The sequence below is a fragment of the Oryctolagus cuniculus genome, chromosome 11 (genome assembly GCF_051225735.1).
Source record: "Oryctolagus cuniculus isolate XC-2025 breed Fujian yellow rabbit chromosome 11, ASM5122573v1, whole genome shotgun sequence".
NCBI classification, from domain to species: domain Eukaryota; kingdom Metazoa; phylum Chordata; class Mammalia; order Lagomorpha; family Leporidae; genus Oryctolagus; species Oryctolagus cuniculus.
Window position 1 is genome coordinate 90,281,152 of NC_142877.1, and position 18,255 is coordinate 90,299,406.

Sequence of the window (18,255 nt, forward strand, 5' to 3'; positions counted from 1 at the left end):
TAAGTTTAAGACGTCTATGAAACAAAGGCAATATCGACCAGTTAAAAATAAGCTAGAGAGTAAAAAAAGACATCTACAGAAAATGTAAAAATAAAATATTTGTGTTCACAGTTTAGCAATTTACATATTATCATATGAATAGATATAAAATCTAATAATGATATAAATAGGTAAAACACAGAAAAAAAAGAAATTTTAATAGCCAGTGACAATGATAGATGCATTTGACTTACAAGGTTGACTCATGTCATCATGCAAAATTTTATGGACTAAATATTAATGTCGCTTCACAAATAGGACACTGTTTCAGAAATAATTCAGTTTGTCCAAAGTCACAGAGTTAATAAGCATTTAAGCTAGATTTCAACTTCAAATATCTTACACTATAGTATGAAGATGTGCGTTCCATAATACACTATGGAATCAGAACTGTTGGCAGCTGTTCTGTAACTTGCTCTCCACTCCTCAGTGTTAGGAATGCTGCCAATGGCTTTGACCAAGACTTTGTAAACACTGTGATGGCAGTTCCTAGCATAGAGGTAACCAAAGAATTGGTTATCAAAGAACTTTGTTTAAGCAGAAAGCATGATAGTCTAGGATTCTTATGATAAATAAATCTGAAATTGTGACCTTATGGGACATAGCTGGCTGAACAACAAATGCTCATATTGGAAGACCTGGAATCAAGTCCCACCTCTGCATTTGATTTCAGCTTCCTGCTAATGGATCTAGGAGACAGCAAATGATGGGGGTCCCTGACACACATGGGAGATCCGGAGGTAGTTTCTGATTCCTGGCTTCTGCCTGGTTCCACCCTGGCTGTTATGGGCATTTGGGAAGAGAACCAGAGGATGGAATCTCTCTCTTTCAGTTGCAGTAAATAGATAATAGATATCAAAAAATCAAATCTTTTAAAAGTTCAAATTTGAGCTCTTTTATTTTCCATAAGTCTCTCTACACATTACATTTGATGTCTACTGTTACTTTGGAACCAAATATGTCTCAAGGAAAAAAGGAGGTATTTTTTGAAGCCAGGTTTGATGGCTTTGATCACCTCAAAAAAATCAGTGCTTTGAAGCTGAATTTTTGCCTATTCTCTGCTAGCCTCCTCCTCTAATCATTAGCAAATTTTTATATTGGCTAAGATAAGGATTTGTGTGAATTTCCATAACTATTAAATGCCTTGTGTTTCTGCATAAAGTTTTCTGACATTGGTCAGCAACAGGGACAAGACTGCAGTTCAGTGCATAGAACTTATGTGGCTGCCTTGCTACTTATGAGTCAAAAACTGAGTTCTCAACAATCTGAATTATGGAGATAAAAGTCTTCCAATACAAATGCTTATGCTTAAAAATAGTTAAAATGGGGCCCAGTTTGTGGTGCAACAGAATAAGGAACCTCTTGTGATGCCAGCATCCCGAATTGGAGTGTCACAGTCCCTGCTGCTTTGCTTCCAATCCAGCTCCCTGCTGATGTGCCTGGGAAGGCAGGGGAAAATGGTCCAAGCACTTGTACCACAGCCACCGTATGTGGGAGACAAGAATGGAATTCCTGGTTCTGGGTTCTGGGCTTTAGCCTGGGCTGAACCTGGAAGTGGTAAGCATTTGGGGAGTAAACCAGCAGATGGAAGATTCTCCCTCTCTCCCTCTCTCCCTCTCCCTCTCTCCCCTTCTCCCTCTCTCCCTCTCTCCCTCTCTCCCTCTCCCTCCCTCCCTCTCTCTCTCTCTCCCCTTCCCTCCTTCCTTTCCCCCACTCTGTATCTCAAATAAATAAATATGAAGTCATCTTTAAAATTTAGGAAATATCAAAAGAGTATTAACCAAGAAGTTATTCAAAGGAAAAACATTACAGATTCAGGGAACAAGAAGGCAAAAGGCTTATGAACTGAGAGTGCATGGAGTTGGAGTTGTTGGTGACTAGAGGAGAGTTTGAGAGAGAAAAAAAAAACACTTGATGAGGCTAATGTGGTAAGGATGCAGCAGAGGTGAGTAATATTAGGGATAAAAGCAGCCAACACCTGCTAGGGAGGTTGATTAGGATTGTTTAAGAGAGAGAACCAGTAAGATAGGAGTACAAATATATGAGAGATTTATTAGGGGAATTGGCTTATGCTATTATGGCAACTGAGAAATCCCACGACTGCTTATCCTGCTTATCCCACGACTTGCTATCCTGGGGTGCCAGTAGCATGGCCCAGTCTAAGTTCAAAGGACATAATATCAGGGAAGCTAATACTGTAACTTTCATTCAAGGCTGACAACTTGAAATACCCATGGAAAGGATTACTAGTGTAAAACATGGAGTCCAAAGTTTGGAACTCTGGAGTTCTGATGTCTAGGAAGAGACAAGTATGTCCCTATAAGAACCAGAGCAATCAATCCACCTAGATTTACCCTCTCCAGGCTCTGAAAACAACTGGATGGTGCCTACCCACACTGAGCATGTATCTTCCTCATAGTCCACTCACACAGAATAACCACCTCTGGAAATGTCTTCACACACACATAAAACCATGCCTTTCCAAGCTTTTAAGTATTGCTTTATCAATCAAGTAGACACCTGAAATTAGCCATTACAGAAGCAAATTGCACTATTCATGATAAGGGAAATGGCAGCTCATACCAGGGCAGAGGTACTAGAAGAAACAGTGATTAGATTCTGGGTAGATAATGAAGCTTTCTTCATGTAAGTATCACACTGCTGAATATTAGACACTCTGAATCGCTTCTTGGCCTTTTGGCTAAGATCAAGTGTACTATCTGTTCTTATCAGTTTAATATTAGACTCCCTGCCTCCCAACACTATTCCTCATTATTATTGTTATTAAAACCATAATATATTACTAAAAATAAAAAAAATCTGTATATAAGCAATGCATTAGTACAACCAGCTGCAAAATGTTTTGTTATGACAAAACTATTCATATAAATGTTGACAAAAATTTGCTTTATCAGTAGTTTTACCTGTTAGTACCTGTTACAAATCTAAAGGACGTAATTCCTTTGCTGAAATATTTGAATGTTTCTACATGATTCTGATATTATATAAATTTTATTTGAAATGTATTCAAGATTTTCCTTACACATTATTTTGTCAAAATATTCCTTTAAAACATTGTCTTAAAATGTTTAATTGGACATTCTGCTGTGGCATGTACCACTTGGGATGCTGGCATTCCATATGGAATTGCTGATTCCAATCCAGCTGTCTGCTAATGTGCCTAGGAAGCTACAGATGACGGCTCAAGTACTTGAGTCCCTGCCACCCATATGGGAGACCCAGCTGTTAACTCCAACCTCTTGCTTTGGCTTGGTTCAGTCCCAGCTATTTTGACTATCTGAGGAGTGAGCTAGATGATGGAAAATCTCTCTCTCTCTCTCTCTCTCTCTCTGTTTCTCCCTCTCTCTTTGTCACTCTGCCTTTCAAATAAATAAATGAAGCTTCTGAAAATTTTAAATGTTTCTCTAAAAATTAAAAGAAGTTTTATCGAGTTGGGTTTTGGAGATGTAGATATAATTTTTTTCCTATGTAAATTCACCTGAAAGATGCATACTCTTGTAGATTGAACAGTACTCAGCTCCCCAAATTCATGAGGATATTTAAACCTAAAAAGCTTACACTAATAGTTAATGAACTAATGCAAAAGATTAATGGATTAGGCTGGAGACTTGACCTACTTCTGTTGGCTAGGGTGTGAGCACAGTGGGAGGTCATTAGGTCTTTGGGAGTTTTGTATTTGAATGTTGTTTTTCAGAGAGGGTCGATTATCTAACCCAAGTTCAGCCTATCTTTTCCCTCTGCTTCCAGGACCACCACATGATTTTTACATCTGCACACATTCTGCCATTGCTAGCCTCCACACGACACCAAACTAAGGGACCACCCAACCTTGAACTGTGAACCTCCAAAGTGTAAGCTGAAATAAATCTCTTTTTTTTTTTTACCAAGAATATTCTCTCAGTTATTTTAGTTGAAGAAGGAATGGAAAAATGAATATTATATGTGCATTCTTCCAAGGTCTGACTTTAAGATCCAAGAAGTGCTACTGTAAACTGGATAATCTCACTCATATATATGATCATAAAAAGCCTCTTTCTTAGCTATTGTGAATTGAGCTGCAATAAACATTAATGTGCAGACAGCTTGTTTGTTTGCCAATTTCATTTCCTTTGGGTAAACTCCAAGGAGTGGGATGGCTGGGTTGAATGGTAGGGTTATTTTCAGGTTTCTGAGGAATCTTCAGACTGACTTCCATAGTGGCTTGACCAGTTTGCATTCCCACCAACACTGGGTTAGTGTCCCTTTTTCCCCACATCCTCTCCAGCATCTATTGTTGGTAGATTTCTGAATGTAAGCCATTCTAACTGGGGTGAGGTGAAACCTCATTGTGGTTTTGATTTGCATTTCCCTGATTGCTAGTGATCTTGAACATTTTTTTCATGTGTCTGTTGGCCATTTGGATTTCCTCTTTTGAAAACCCAAATGCCCATCAACAGTAGACTGGATAAAGAAATTATGGGATATGTACTCTATAGAATACTATACAGCAGTCAAAAACAACAAAACCCGGTCATTTGCAACAAGATGGAGGAATTTGGAAAACATCATGCTGAGTGAATTAAGCCAGTCCCAAAGGGACAAATACCATATGTTCTCCCTGATCGGCAACAACTAACTGAGCACCAAAGGGGAAACTTGTTGAAGTGAAATGGACACTATGAGAAACAGTGACTTGATCAGCTCTTGTCCTGACGGTTGATGTACAGTGTAATACTTTATCCATTTTAGTATTTTTTTTGCTCTAGTACCATTGGTTGAACTCTGTAATTATCACACAATTATTATTCTTAGGTGTTTAAATTTTAACTGAAAAGTGATCCCTGTTAGGAATTTGGAAAACATTATGCTGAGTGAAATAAGCCAATCCCAAAGGGACAAATACCACTTGTTCTCCTTGATAGGTGACAACTAACTGAGCACCAAAAAGGAAACCTGTTAAAGTGAAATGAACACTATGAGAAACGGTGACTTGATCAGCCCTCACCCTGACTGTTGATGAGCAACTTAATATGTTATCCCTCTTAGTATTTTTTTTTTGTTTGTTCTACTTAATACTTTTGGTTGAATACTGTAATCAATACACAATTCTTCTTAAGTGCTGAAACTTAACTGAAAAGTGATTGCTGTTAAATATAAGAGTGGGAATAAGAGAGGGAAGAGATGTGCAATTCGGGACATGCTCAAGCTGACTTACCTCAAACGCTAAAGTTAGAAACATACCAGGGGATTCCAATTCAATCCCATCAAGGTGGCATGTAACAATGCCATCTCACTAGTCCCAGTGATCAATTTCTGTTCACAATTGATCATAATGATAGGACTAAGAACCAAAGGGATCACATAAACAAGAACAGTGTCTGCAAATACTAGCTGATAGAATAAAAAAGGGAGAGAACGATCCAACATGGAAGCGAGATACACAGCAGACCCATACAATGGCAGATGTCCTAAACAGCACTCTGGCCTCAGAATCAGCCCTTAAGGCATGCGGATCTGGCTGAAAAGCCCATGAGACTATTTTAGGCATGGAAAGCCAAGACACTCTGGGGAAAAAAAAAAAAAAAAAACCCTAAATGAAAGATCTCTTCAAGTGTGATCCCAGTGGAAAGAATGGGCCATCAAAGAAGGAGGTACCTTCCTCTGAAGGGAGGAGAGAACTTCCACTTTGACCATGGCCTTGTCTACATATGATCAGAGTCAGTGAACTCAGGGGGCTTCCATAGCCTTGGCAGCTCATGACAAGAGCCTAGGGTGATTACTGAGGCCATAAACAAGAGTGTCAATTTGTTAAGTCAACAACAGGAGTCACTGTGCACTTACTCCTCATGTAGGATCTTTGTCCTTAGTGTGCTGTACATTGAGATTTAATGCTATAACTAGTACTCAAACAGTCTTTTTCACTTTATGCTTCTGTGTGGGAGCAAACTGTTGAAATCTTCACTTAATGTATGCTAAACTGATCTTCTGTATATAAAGAGAATCGAAAATGAATCTTGATGTGAATGGAAGGGGAGAGGGAGAAGGAAAGGGGAGGGTTGCTGGTGGGAGGGACGTTATGGGGGGGGGAGCCATTGTAATCCATAAGCTGTACTTTGGAAATTTATATTCATTAAATAAAGTTTAAAAAAAAGCCTCTTTCATAGAAAAAGAAAGTAGGATGGTGGTGAACAGAGTTTGGGATAGGGGAAGTAGAAGTTGGGAAGATATCATTCATGGGATGTATTTATAAACAAATAGGAGGAATTTTTTTCTCAACATCAAGAATAGATAGTCAGATAAAGACAGAGATATAAATGATGTCTTAGAGCTGGGAGTGGAGGTGGTGAGAGGGAACAAGCAGAGACCACTAACAGTTATATGATTTATTTTGAGTGAGAAAAAAAGGATTCTGCTCGTTTGCACAACTTTGCAAACACAGTGAAAACCAACAAACCCGTATAGTTTAAAGGGATGAATGGTATGATGTATGTGAATTATATCTCAATAAAGCTACTTAAAATAAATCAAGAGGTGCTGTTTTACTAGGAAAATGTTAACTAAGCATATGGTATAGGCTATATCTGTATTTTGATGTCACTGTCAATAAAATTTTCCGATGGACTGAAGATGGAATATGAGAGATTTGAGAGATAGAGAATACTCTGGATATATGGCTTAAGCAAAAAGGGGAAACAGAACATTTATTACATGAAATGGAATGTTTTTGAAGTGAAGCAAGTTTGAAGAGGAATGCCTATCAAAATTTCTGTTTAGTAAACACTGAATTCAAAACAGTTACTAACATATAATCAAGATATCAATTACACAGATAATCTAGTCTGGAAGATAGAAAGATGTCTTGAGATATGGTTGAGATTCTTTAGTACATAAATTATTTTAACATTTTTAAACACTTTTTTTTAAAAACTCTGGATTAACATGTAATAGTTTTACATTTTTAAGAGGTACAGTGCAATATTCAACACATAGCATAACTTCACCACACTGGGCAATGGGCCCTTCCATTTCCCTATTTTTCTTTGTGTGTGGAGCTGAACCAATTCTTTACGTAGAATATAATGTAAGAATATGAGCTGTAGTCACCTCCACTGTGCAATAAGACATGAGAACCCATTATATTCACCTTAATGTGTTTTGGTACTGTATATGCAACTCATTCCATTCTCCTCTCCCTATCTTTCCAAGTTTCTAGAAATCACAATTTTAAAATTAGATCGTATATATGTATGTATAAGTTGATTGTTATTATTATTTTAATTTACACATGAGAGAGAACATGCTGTGTTTGGCTTTCTGTGACTGCCTTATTTCACTTAATACAATGATTTCCTGTTCCATCCATTTTGCTGCAATGTCGGGCTTCCATGTTTTATTATGGAGGAATAATATTTCATTGTGTATATATACTACATTTTATCAGTTCATCTATTGATGAACATCTAGATGGATTCATATCATGGCTCGCATGAATAGTGTTTAGCTAACAGAGGAAGGCATATCTTTTTCAAACACTATTGCAATTTCCTTCAGGTATATACTCAGCAAGAAGATCAAGAGCCAGATGGTGGATATATTTTTAATTTTTTGAGGAACCCCCATACTGCTCTCTACAATTGATATACTAATTTGCATTGCCTCTAACAATGGACAAAGGTTCACTTTTGTCCACATCCTTACTGCTGTTTATTGGTTTTTGCCTTTTCAATAATGGTCATTATAACTGAAGCAAGATTATACCTCATTGTGGTTTTGATTCGTATTTCCCTGAGGCTGGGGATCATCAGCATTTTTTCATGTACTTGTTGCCTATTTGTGTTCCTTCTGAGAAATGTCTATTCAGATGATTTTCCTATTTCATAACTGGATTTATTACTTTATTGAAGAATTTTTTAGTTCTTTGTATTTTTATGTTAATCCTTTGTCATATGAATATTTTTCAAAAATTTTCTACTATTTTTATAGTTGTCCATTCACTTTGTTAATTGTTCACTCTGTTGAGTTGAAGTCTTTAAGCTTGATATAATCCCATTCGCCTATATTTTTTGTTGTGTGTGCTTCTGATATCTTATCAAGTTGTTATGCCATGTCCTAAAGTGTTTCTTTCTTTCTTTCTTTCTTTCTTTCTTTCTTTTTTTTTTTTTTTTTTTTTTTTTTTTTTTTTTTGACAGGCAGAGTGGACAGTGAGAGAGACGGAGAGAAAGGTCTTCCTTTGCCGTTGGTTCACCCTCCAATGGCCGCCGCGGCTAATTTCTTCTTATAGTTTCTGGTTTCAGGTCTTACAGTTATATCTTTGATTCAGTTTAGTTTATTTTTGTAGAGGGTGAGAGGTAGGACTCAATTTTAAATCTTTTGTATGCAGATATCCAATTTTTCCAGCAACATTTATTGAGTAGACTGTCTCTTCTCTAGGTTAGGTTTTTAGCTACCTTATCACAAATAAGTTGGCTGTAAATGTTTGGATGCACTTCTGAGGTTTTCATTCTGTCTTTTGCTCTACGTGTTTGCTTTCATGCCTAAACCATGCTGTTTTAGATATATCAGCTCTATAGTATGTCTTTAAGTTTGTTATTTTGATGACTCCATCTTTGCTTGTTTTATTTTGTTCAAGAGTGCTATGGTTATTCAGGATCTTCGGTATATTCATATGAATTTTAGGGCTGTTTTTCTTGTTTTTGAATAATGTTCTTCATATTTTGATGGAAAAATAGGAAATCTAAATCTTTTTTTAATTTTGACATCTTAACAATATTAATTCTTCCAATTAATGAACATAGGAGGCCTTCCCATTCATTTCTGTCTTGTTCTATTTCCTCCATACTTCTTTTTGTAATTTTCAATGTACAAGTTTTTCACATTCTTGGTTAAGTTTATTCCAATATATTTTTAATTTTTGGAGTTGTTATGAATGGGATTCCTCTTATAATTTTTTCTCAACAATTTTGTTACTGGTGTATAAAAATGCTACTGAATTTTGTGTGTTTATTTTGTGTCCTGAAACTTTACTTCATTCTTTTATTATTTGTAGTAGTCTATTGGTGGACTCTTTCAGTTTCTTTACATATAGAATCATGCCATCTGCAAGCAGGGATAGTTTGACTTTTCCCTTTCCTATTTGTGTGCCTTTCATTTTTTTCTCTTGCCGAAATGCTCTGGCTAAAATTGCCAGTCAGTGCTATATTGAAAAAGAGCAGTGAGAGTGGGTATCCCTATTTAGTTCCAGATTTTAGAGAAAATTATTCTGTTCTCTATTCATATGATGTTGGCTGTGCTTTTGGCAGATTTAATCTTTGTTATACTGAGGTATGCTCCTTCTATATGTAATTTGTTCAAAGTGTTGTTTTTTTTTTTTTTTTCATGACTGGGTGTTGAATTTCACAGAATGATTTTCTAAATCTATTGAGATGATCACATGATTTTTTTTATCTTTCATTGTATGTTGTGATGTACTACATTTATTATTAATGTGTGTATGTTGAACTATCTCTGCACTCCTGGGATAAATCTCACTTCGTGAGAGTGAATGATTTATCACGTGTTATTGGTTTTGATTTTTCAATATTTTGTTGAGAATTTTTTTACCTACTTTATTGAGGATATTGGTCTATCATTTTCTTTCTTTCTTTGGTCCTTGGCTGGATTTGTAGAATGAGTTTGAAAGGATTCCTTCCCTTTCAAATTTTTGGACAGTGTGAGAAAAAACAACTGGTGTTAGTTTTTCCTAAAGAGTTTTGTGGAATTTGGCAGTGAAGCAATCTGGTCCTGAGCTTTGCTTTAAGACTTGATTACTGATCAGTCTCATCACTCATTATTGCTCTCTTCAAATTTTCTATGTTTTCCTGGTTCAATTTTGGTGAGATATATGCATTCAGAAATTTATTCATCTAAGCTTTCCAATTGCTTCACATGTAGTTGTTTCTAGTAGTCATTATTCTATCTATTTCTGTTTTACCACTTGTAATATTTCCTTTTTAATCTCTTATTTTATTAATTTGTGTCTTATCTCATTTTTCTCACTCTGTATAAATGAAGGCTTATCAACTTTGTTAATCTTTTCAGAAAACAATTATTCACTTCATCAATCTTTTGCAATGTTTTCTTGGTTTCTATTTCATTTAGTTCCACTTTACATTTTATTGAATCTTTCCTTATGCTGAAGTTGAGGTTGATTTGTTCTTATTTTTCTAGGTTGTTGAGATATAATTATCAGGTTATTGATTTTATATCCTTTCGGGTTTCCTTTATGTGAATGCTTATTTTATAAACTTCCTTGTTAGTACTGCTTTTGCTGAAACCCTTAGGTTTTTGGTGTACTATCCTTCCCTACTGAAGTTCTTATTCATATCATACACTAATGCCTAATTTTGTTTACCCATCTCTAATATCTGTATCTTCCTTGAATACCCTTATAATCATTCTTTTGAATTCTTTATCACACATTTCACCAATATTCCTTTCTTTATAGTTTGATACTAAAACATTACTACATTCTGTGTATTACATGATATTTAGCCTTGTTGTTTTCTAACTTCTTATATCCCTATGTAGTTTTTTTGTGTACTTGGGAATTTTTAATTGCTTTTTAAAGGAACTATTTTGTAGACTGAAGGATTTTTCTGAAAATGTGTCTTCTAGTGCCAGTTTGGTAACCTTCTTTTGATTTAGTTACACTTTGATGCCACAAAGTAGTCTATACTTTCTTTAGCTGTATGTGATAGTAGGTACTAGCACTAGGGGTCCAGGACACTCCCAGAGCCCATTGGGGGTGTTCAGATCCTTGGAACACAAGTGAGGAGCACAAGTCACGTGGCTGGTGCCGAGATGGGAATCTTTTTGTAGAAACCAGACCTGAAGCCTTAGAACTAATTAGCACTAGAAGGGCATAGCACTCAGCCCTTGGCATCTTTGCATGTGAGGGCCCAAAACCATGAGGTCTGTATCCTTGCCAGGAAGGTTGGCTGTGTAATCCCCTGGTCACTGTCAATGTAAGGTCCTGAAGCCCTGGGACTCATGCTGTTACAGGTATGCTTGGGGTTCAGATGCGCATTCAGTCAGTTTCTATGCATGGGTCCAAGGCCACAGGACCTCTGCTAGTACTATGACAGGAAGGGAGGATCATGCAGATTCATGGCCACTGCCTAAACTAGGGCTTGAAGCCACAAAAGCAGCACGAATACTGTGAGCAGGCCAGGCATATGCACAGTCCTAAGAGCATACAAAATGCTGAGCAGTGGTAAGCAGACATGGCTGGGGTTGCAGGAACCCTGACCAATAATCTTTATGTTTGTGGGTTCCTACTGGCAGTGAGCAGTTCTTCAGAAAGCAGAGAGACAGGAAGGAGTTTGGTGGAAGGGCCCAAATCTGAGGCGGAAGCACTCCTGCTTCTGGGATCCTGAGGCAAAATCCCTGTGCTGTTCTATACCCCTGTTCTTAGCAAGTTGGTTTGGGCTCTAATACAATAAATTGAACAGAGAAAGTACTAAAATAATTACTCATTACAAATGCATTATTTATCAGATGTAAAACTTTTGAAATGTATATTCCCCAACATGCATGTAACATTCTTCCAAAATTTGTATAATAGCATGTGACAATTTAAAATTTTCATGCTTTTTGTTTATTTTAGGAATCATATTCACAATGTCATTGAAGTTCACATGTAAATTGTGAATAACCTATAAAGATTCACTCTACACATTTACAAAACCATATCGCCTCTTCCTCTCTCTTTTAGGTCACCGTGTTTCCAATCACAGCGGTAAGCATGATTACTCATGCAAAACTCTGCACCTGTGACCACTTACAAAAATCATACATTGTTATGTATTAAAATTCAGAATATTGATGAGCTATTCATGACATTTTTTCCAAACTACTGCAAAACTTAGAGGCAGTAGAAAAAGCCATCATTTGCATGTAATAGTCTGTCAAAGGAACACAAAATCTGGCCTTTCCTTATCCACCCTAGGTACCATTTTCAGGATGTGATGCTTTTGTTAAAGATAAGATAGGGAAATGAAAGCTATGCCTTCCAACTTTATATTCATACTGTCTTTTCTCATCAGTATTCTGAATGGTTTTTCCTTCCTTGAAGAATCACTGTCACTTTTCACATTTTAACACCCAGCCATCAACTTTTCCATAAATGCAATCACACAAGGAACTACTTCATCTGCATGTGTCAAAAGGAAAATGTGAAAGATGTATATTTCATGACATAATAACATTCTACAAATTTCATAATGGAATTCTGCAACCTTTGGAGATATTTTTCTCAGACTGAGCCAATAGCTGACTCTATCACATGTGTAAGCTTTATGCTTTGTGTTTTATTTTCAGCTTTCATTGTGTGTTAAATTATCTCTAACTATGATATCTCTCTCATTAAAAGAGAGCTTAGATATTTCTATGTCCTTACCTGTAACACTATAAAATACATTTAGTTACTTTATTCTCTTCAGCCAAATATTAAGAGACAAAGGGGGCTTCAAAATAGTTTAAAGCATAATGTATTTAACCTAACATAAAATTGCAGTTTGAATAAACAGGGACTTATTTTCATTGGGTAACTATGACCTGAACTGCTGTGCACAACTGTGTAGAGTGTGCAATGCATTGGCAAGAATGGAAAAGGTAGACTTGGCATATGAATTAGATGCTCTGCCTCCCAAGTCAGGACACCCTAGGATTGTGAGTGTTGAAATTACACACTTTCAGTTCATGTCCTGGAGTCTGGCATATAAGAAGTGGATTATTAATTTATTATATTGCTATTATAATAAATTACTAAAAATTTAGTCTTCTTTAACAACACACATTTATTCTATTATGGTTCTATGGGTCAGAAGTCCAAAAATCAATCAGTTTCACTGGCTAAACTGAAGGTGTCAGCAAGTCTCACTCCTTCCAAAATGTCTGAGAAGAATCGTTTTCCTTTTTCTTTTCCTTTTATGAATTTTAGAGCTACACGTCTTCTACTTATTGGTTCACCATGCCTTCCTCCATTCTCAAAGCCAACAGCAACATATCTTCAAATGTCTCTGATTCAAGGATCATATCACCTCTGATCTCTCTGAGCTCCTGCCTGCTTCAATAAGGTCCTCAGTGGTTATTTTAGACTTATTTGGATAATCCAGGAAAATCCTCCCATTTCACAACATGTAATCTGCAGTCTCTTTTGTCATAGGCAATGACATATTCACATATTCCATGGATTAGAACACAGGTGTCTCCTGGGACCACTTTTCAGCTTATATGAGTGATCAATAAGTGATACCACTTTTTATTGTCAGAAGTCATAAATAAATGGAACAATAGGGTAGTAACAGGAGTAGCAGTAGGAAACAAGTTATAGTTAAGAATCCTATGTAGTAAGAATCTTTCTAAAAGGTCTACAGTGAGATATAAATATCTAATTTTAATTCCAATTCTTTGATTCTAGAACTTCTTAGCAAGCATATCCATCAAGTTCCCACATGACATAAAGTGAGTTCCCTTTTATAGGGAAGAAAAAAAAATGAGAATCAACAGTAAACATCATAATGTGTTACCTTCAAAGGCAGGATAAATAAGAAAAGGAAAAAAGTAGAGAGTAGGAAAAATTCATTGGAGTTTCAAAATTTCCATGCAAGCCCACTATTTGTATACATTTTTAAATAATCACTGCATAATGAGGTAATTACAATTATTGTTTCCATTTTACAGAAAGAGAAAAAGTAACAATGAGCTATCAAATTGTGGACCTGATATATATATCCCAGATGCCTTGGCTCCTGAGTCCTGGTTCCTAACCAGTAAGCAGCAATAGGTAGCATGCGTCTACACATTTCAGGATATAGGCACCATCCAAAGGAATGGTGTCACCGCCTGGGGGTAGTAGAAGGAAAGGGAAAATATTGGGGGCAGCGCTGTGGCGCACTAGATTAATCCTCTGCCTGCGGTGCCAGCATCCCATATGAGCGCCAATTCTAGTCCCAGCTGTTCATCTTCCAAATCCGGCTCTCTGCTGTGGGCTGGGAAAGTTGCGGCCGTTTGGGGAGTGAACCAACAGAAAGAAGACCTTTCTCTCTGTCTCTCCATCTCACTGACTATAACTCTACATCTCAAATAAATAAATAAAAATTTTAAAATAAAAAAAGGGAAGATACAAGTGTGAGAATTTCATCGTCTCTTCTATTTGAGACAGGATGGGAGACAAAAAAAGAAGGTATATGAAATTAAAATATGTTGGTTGTTCACTTAATTAAAATAACTTCTAGTCCTGATCTGAAGTTAATACACACCCTACATAGAAAACTTGCAAAATGAAGAAATGGACAAAATAAAAGTATGATAATCTAATGACACCTTAATGTCCCCTCTTTTCTTCTTTTACAGAAATAAGATGGTATCCTGCTTGTTTTCTGAATATGTGCCATAATTTATGAATCTTAAGTAGAAATCAATCTAAATAAAGTGGCCCACTAGTCCTTACCAGTTAGAAATTTTGAAGATCACAATACTTTGAAACTTTACTTAAAACTAGAAGAATATAATACAATATTTTAGGCCTAATTTGAGATTTCCTCCCATATCCATTTGAATCAGAGATTCTACCGATTTTTCCTTCTTAAAATATGTATTCTTCTGGTTAATCATATTTGTTTTTACTTATATTTTCATGCGGAATAAAAACTAAAAGACCTTGGTTTCAATCAAGTATACAATTCCCTCTCTTGATTAATTTGCTCTAATATCTATTAGATTTTTCCAGGAATCTAAACTAGGGCTTGAAGCCACAAAAAGCAGCACGAATGCTGTGAGCAGGCCAGGCATATGCACAGTCCTAAGAGCATACAAAATGCTGAGCAGTGGTAAGCAGACATGGCTGGGGTTGCAGGAACCCTGACCAATAATCTTTATGTTTGTTAGCATAGTGTTTTTCTTCCTGCCAGCCTTTCTTTTCTTCCTCCCTAGTCTCATCCTTCTTTTTGTCCAATTCGATAAAAATAAACTGCATTTAATCTTTCAGATCTTACTGCCTGCACTTAATATATCATGGAGTACACTTCAACTCAAAGAACTCAAAGCACACAAATAAACTAATTTCATTTTCTTTCTTTTTTTTTTTTGACAAGCAGAGTGAAGAGTGAGAGAGAGAGACAGAGAGAAAGGTCTTCCTTTACCGTTGGTTCACCCTTCAATGGCCAGATCCGCATGCCTTAAGGGCTGATTCTGAGGCCAGAGTGCTGTTTAGGACATCTGCCATTCTATGGGTCTGCTGTGTATCTCGCTTCCATGTTGGATCATTTTCTCCCTTTTTGATTCTATCAGCTAGTATTTGCAGACACTAGTCTTGTTTATGTGCTCCCTTGGGCTCTTAGTCCTATCATTATGATCAATTGTGAACAGAATTTGATCACTGGGACTAGTGAGATGGCATTGGTACATGCCACCTTGATGGGATTGAATTGGAATCCCCTGGTATGTTTCTAACTCTACCGTTTGGGGTAAGTCAGCTTGAGCATGTCCCGAATTGCACATCTCTTCCCTCTCTTATTCCCACTCTTATATTTAACAGAGATCACTTTTCAGTTAAGTTTCAGCACTTAAGAATAATTGTGTATTGAAAAAAAAGAAGAATTGTGTATTGATTACAGTATTGAAATAAACAAAAAAATACTAAGAGGGATAACATATTAAGTTGTTCATCAACAGTCAGGGCAAGGGCTGATCAAGTCACTGTTTCTCATAGTGTTCATTTCACTTTAACAGGTTTCCTTTTTGGAGCTCAGTTAGTTGTCACCTATCAGGGAGAACATATGGTATTACTTTCAAATAAATAAATAAATAAATCTTTTAAAAATATATTCACTATGGAATACTACTCAGCAGTAAAAAAAATGAAATCCTGTGTTTTGCAACAAAATAGATGCAGCTACAAACCATTACACTTAGTGAAATAAGCCAGTCTCCAAGACAGATACCATATCTTCTCCCTGATCTGTGGTAACTAATAGAGTACCTAAAAAGCAATGTATAGGAGTCACAGAGCCAACCCTCTTTTTTCTTTTTTTTTTTTTTTTTTTTTTTTTTTTTTTTTTTTTTTTGACAGGCAGAGTGGACAGTGAGAGAGAGAGACAGAGAGAAAGGTCTTCCTTTGCCGTTGGTTCACCCTCCAATGGCCGCCGCTGCAGCCGGCGCACCGCGCTGATCCGATGGCAGGAGCCAGGATCCAGGTGCTTTTCCTGGTCTCCCATGGGGTGCAGGGCCCAAGCACCTGGGCCATCCTCCACTGCACTCCCTGGCCATAGCAGAGAGCTGGCCTGGAAGAGGGGCAACCGGGACAGAATCCGGCGCCCTGACCGGGACTAGAACCCGGTGTGCCGGCGCCGCAAGGTGGAGGATTAGCCTATTGAGCCACGGCGCCGGCCAGCCAACCCTCTTTTTTCTTAAACAACTGAGCTGTGTTAGTTTGCTAAAGTATGAGAAGATAGAGACTAACAACATCCCATACCATAGAATTCAGAGTGAACTTTTCAAAAAGTAGTGGATTAAAAACAACTCATAAAGGCAGACAAATCAGGAGGCAAGAAGATGAATACAATAACATTTACAAATGTTGGGGTCTAAGTGAAGAACTGATTTAAGCTACTGAGGTGGACACCAAACAAAGGTGGGGATAAGGAGTGAGTATTTTTAAGAGTAAACACTCATGAGGTAAAGGCTTTGAGTACAGAAATTCCAAAGATGTTATGTACTGAAAAACAGTGGGAAATAAAATGTTAGCATTAGGCATAGCTGAATAGTGTATAGAAGAAAATTTTGAACACAACTAAAATATATGTAATAAATGAATAAAGAAATGAAATAACTCATCAGAAACTTACTTAGCTCTTTTAATCCTCAAAACAAATGCACAGGTCAGTGTCGTTATTATCCTTAGCTTTAAAATGAGGCAAACAATGTTGAGAAAAGTTAGAAGACTTTAGTCTCTCATCTAGTAAGAGGTGGAGCAGGGATTCAAAACTATCTGCTAACTCCAATCCTCAGCTTTTATTCACTAATATTTTAGTAATAAGCTGAAGTCTAAATTAAATTGTTAAGAAATAATTACAGCATACCCATTAACAAAGTTATGAATTAGACTACGGCTACACCTATATACTTTTCATGCATGTATACATGCACAGAAACAAATATTAATTTTTGGACACTAAAACTGAAATTTTAAAGAATAAAAGACATTTAAATGTTTTACAATTCAGTTAATATTATCCTTTAAAATGTTTCTGGAATTGGAATCCAGAGGGTAACCACAGAATCATGACTGCCATTGTTGGAATTATTACCAGGTATCTGACAACACTGGATTTTCCTAAGGAGTTTTCAAAAGGTGACCCTTGACTGCAGAACAATTTAATAAATTATAAGATTCAGAGCTTCTTTGAATGTAGAGACTTTTGATTGTTCTGTTCACTAACTCAGAGATCATTACATTTGGACATTGATTATGAGATTTTTAGTATAAATTTTTAACATGTGCATCATATTTGGAGTCACATATATTTGCTAGCAAGACCATGAATTGTTTTTCTTAGTATTCAGAAAAAAATAACAAATTGCCAGCTATTTTAATACAAAAAAGAAGTTTAAATATAGGTTGCTGCTGTCATATCATGATTTATTTGTCATTGCAAATTAAAATGTATACAGTTATAGCTATCATTGTAGCCTAAAGGCTTTTTTGCAGGTTAGTTTATGTTGCAAACTCTACACTATATTTCCACTCAATATACCTCATCAAAAGCTGTTTAAATATTCAACAAAGCTTTAAGGCAATTTTTATTTATATTAACTGTGGCTTTTATGCACAGAAATACAATGAAATGGATAAATTATAAATGTAAATACTGCCTTCATTACGGGTAGGGAACTCCTCTGCATTTAACAACATGACTTAGATATTCTGTGGGATTTCAAGAAATATTTGTTCATTCTATCAGCTGTTTGGATTTGGAGAGGATTTTTGTTTCCAGTAGGGACAAAGCAAACATTTCCACTCATTTTATTTATTGAATTAAGCACTGATGATAAGGTGTTTTAGCATAAAAAAAATTGGAGACAATGTCTTGAACTGTTAGCGTGTATTTCTGTATTTATAGTAACTTGAAATTTGGTAATTAATCCTCAGGCAAGCTCTCCCAGGTCCTTCTTATA

At 36.3% G+C, this 18,255-nt stretch overlaps 1 pseudogene; it reads left to right on the top strand.

Annotated features, from left to right (window-relative positions):
- Positions 1 to 2,720: 2,720 nt before the first annotated feature.
- On the top strand, positions 2,721 to 2,835 carry LOC127491257 (U2 spliceosomal RNA; annotated as a pseudogene).
- Positions 2,836 to 18,255: the final 15,420 nt, after the last annotated feature.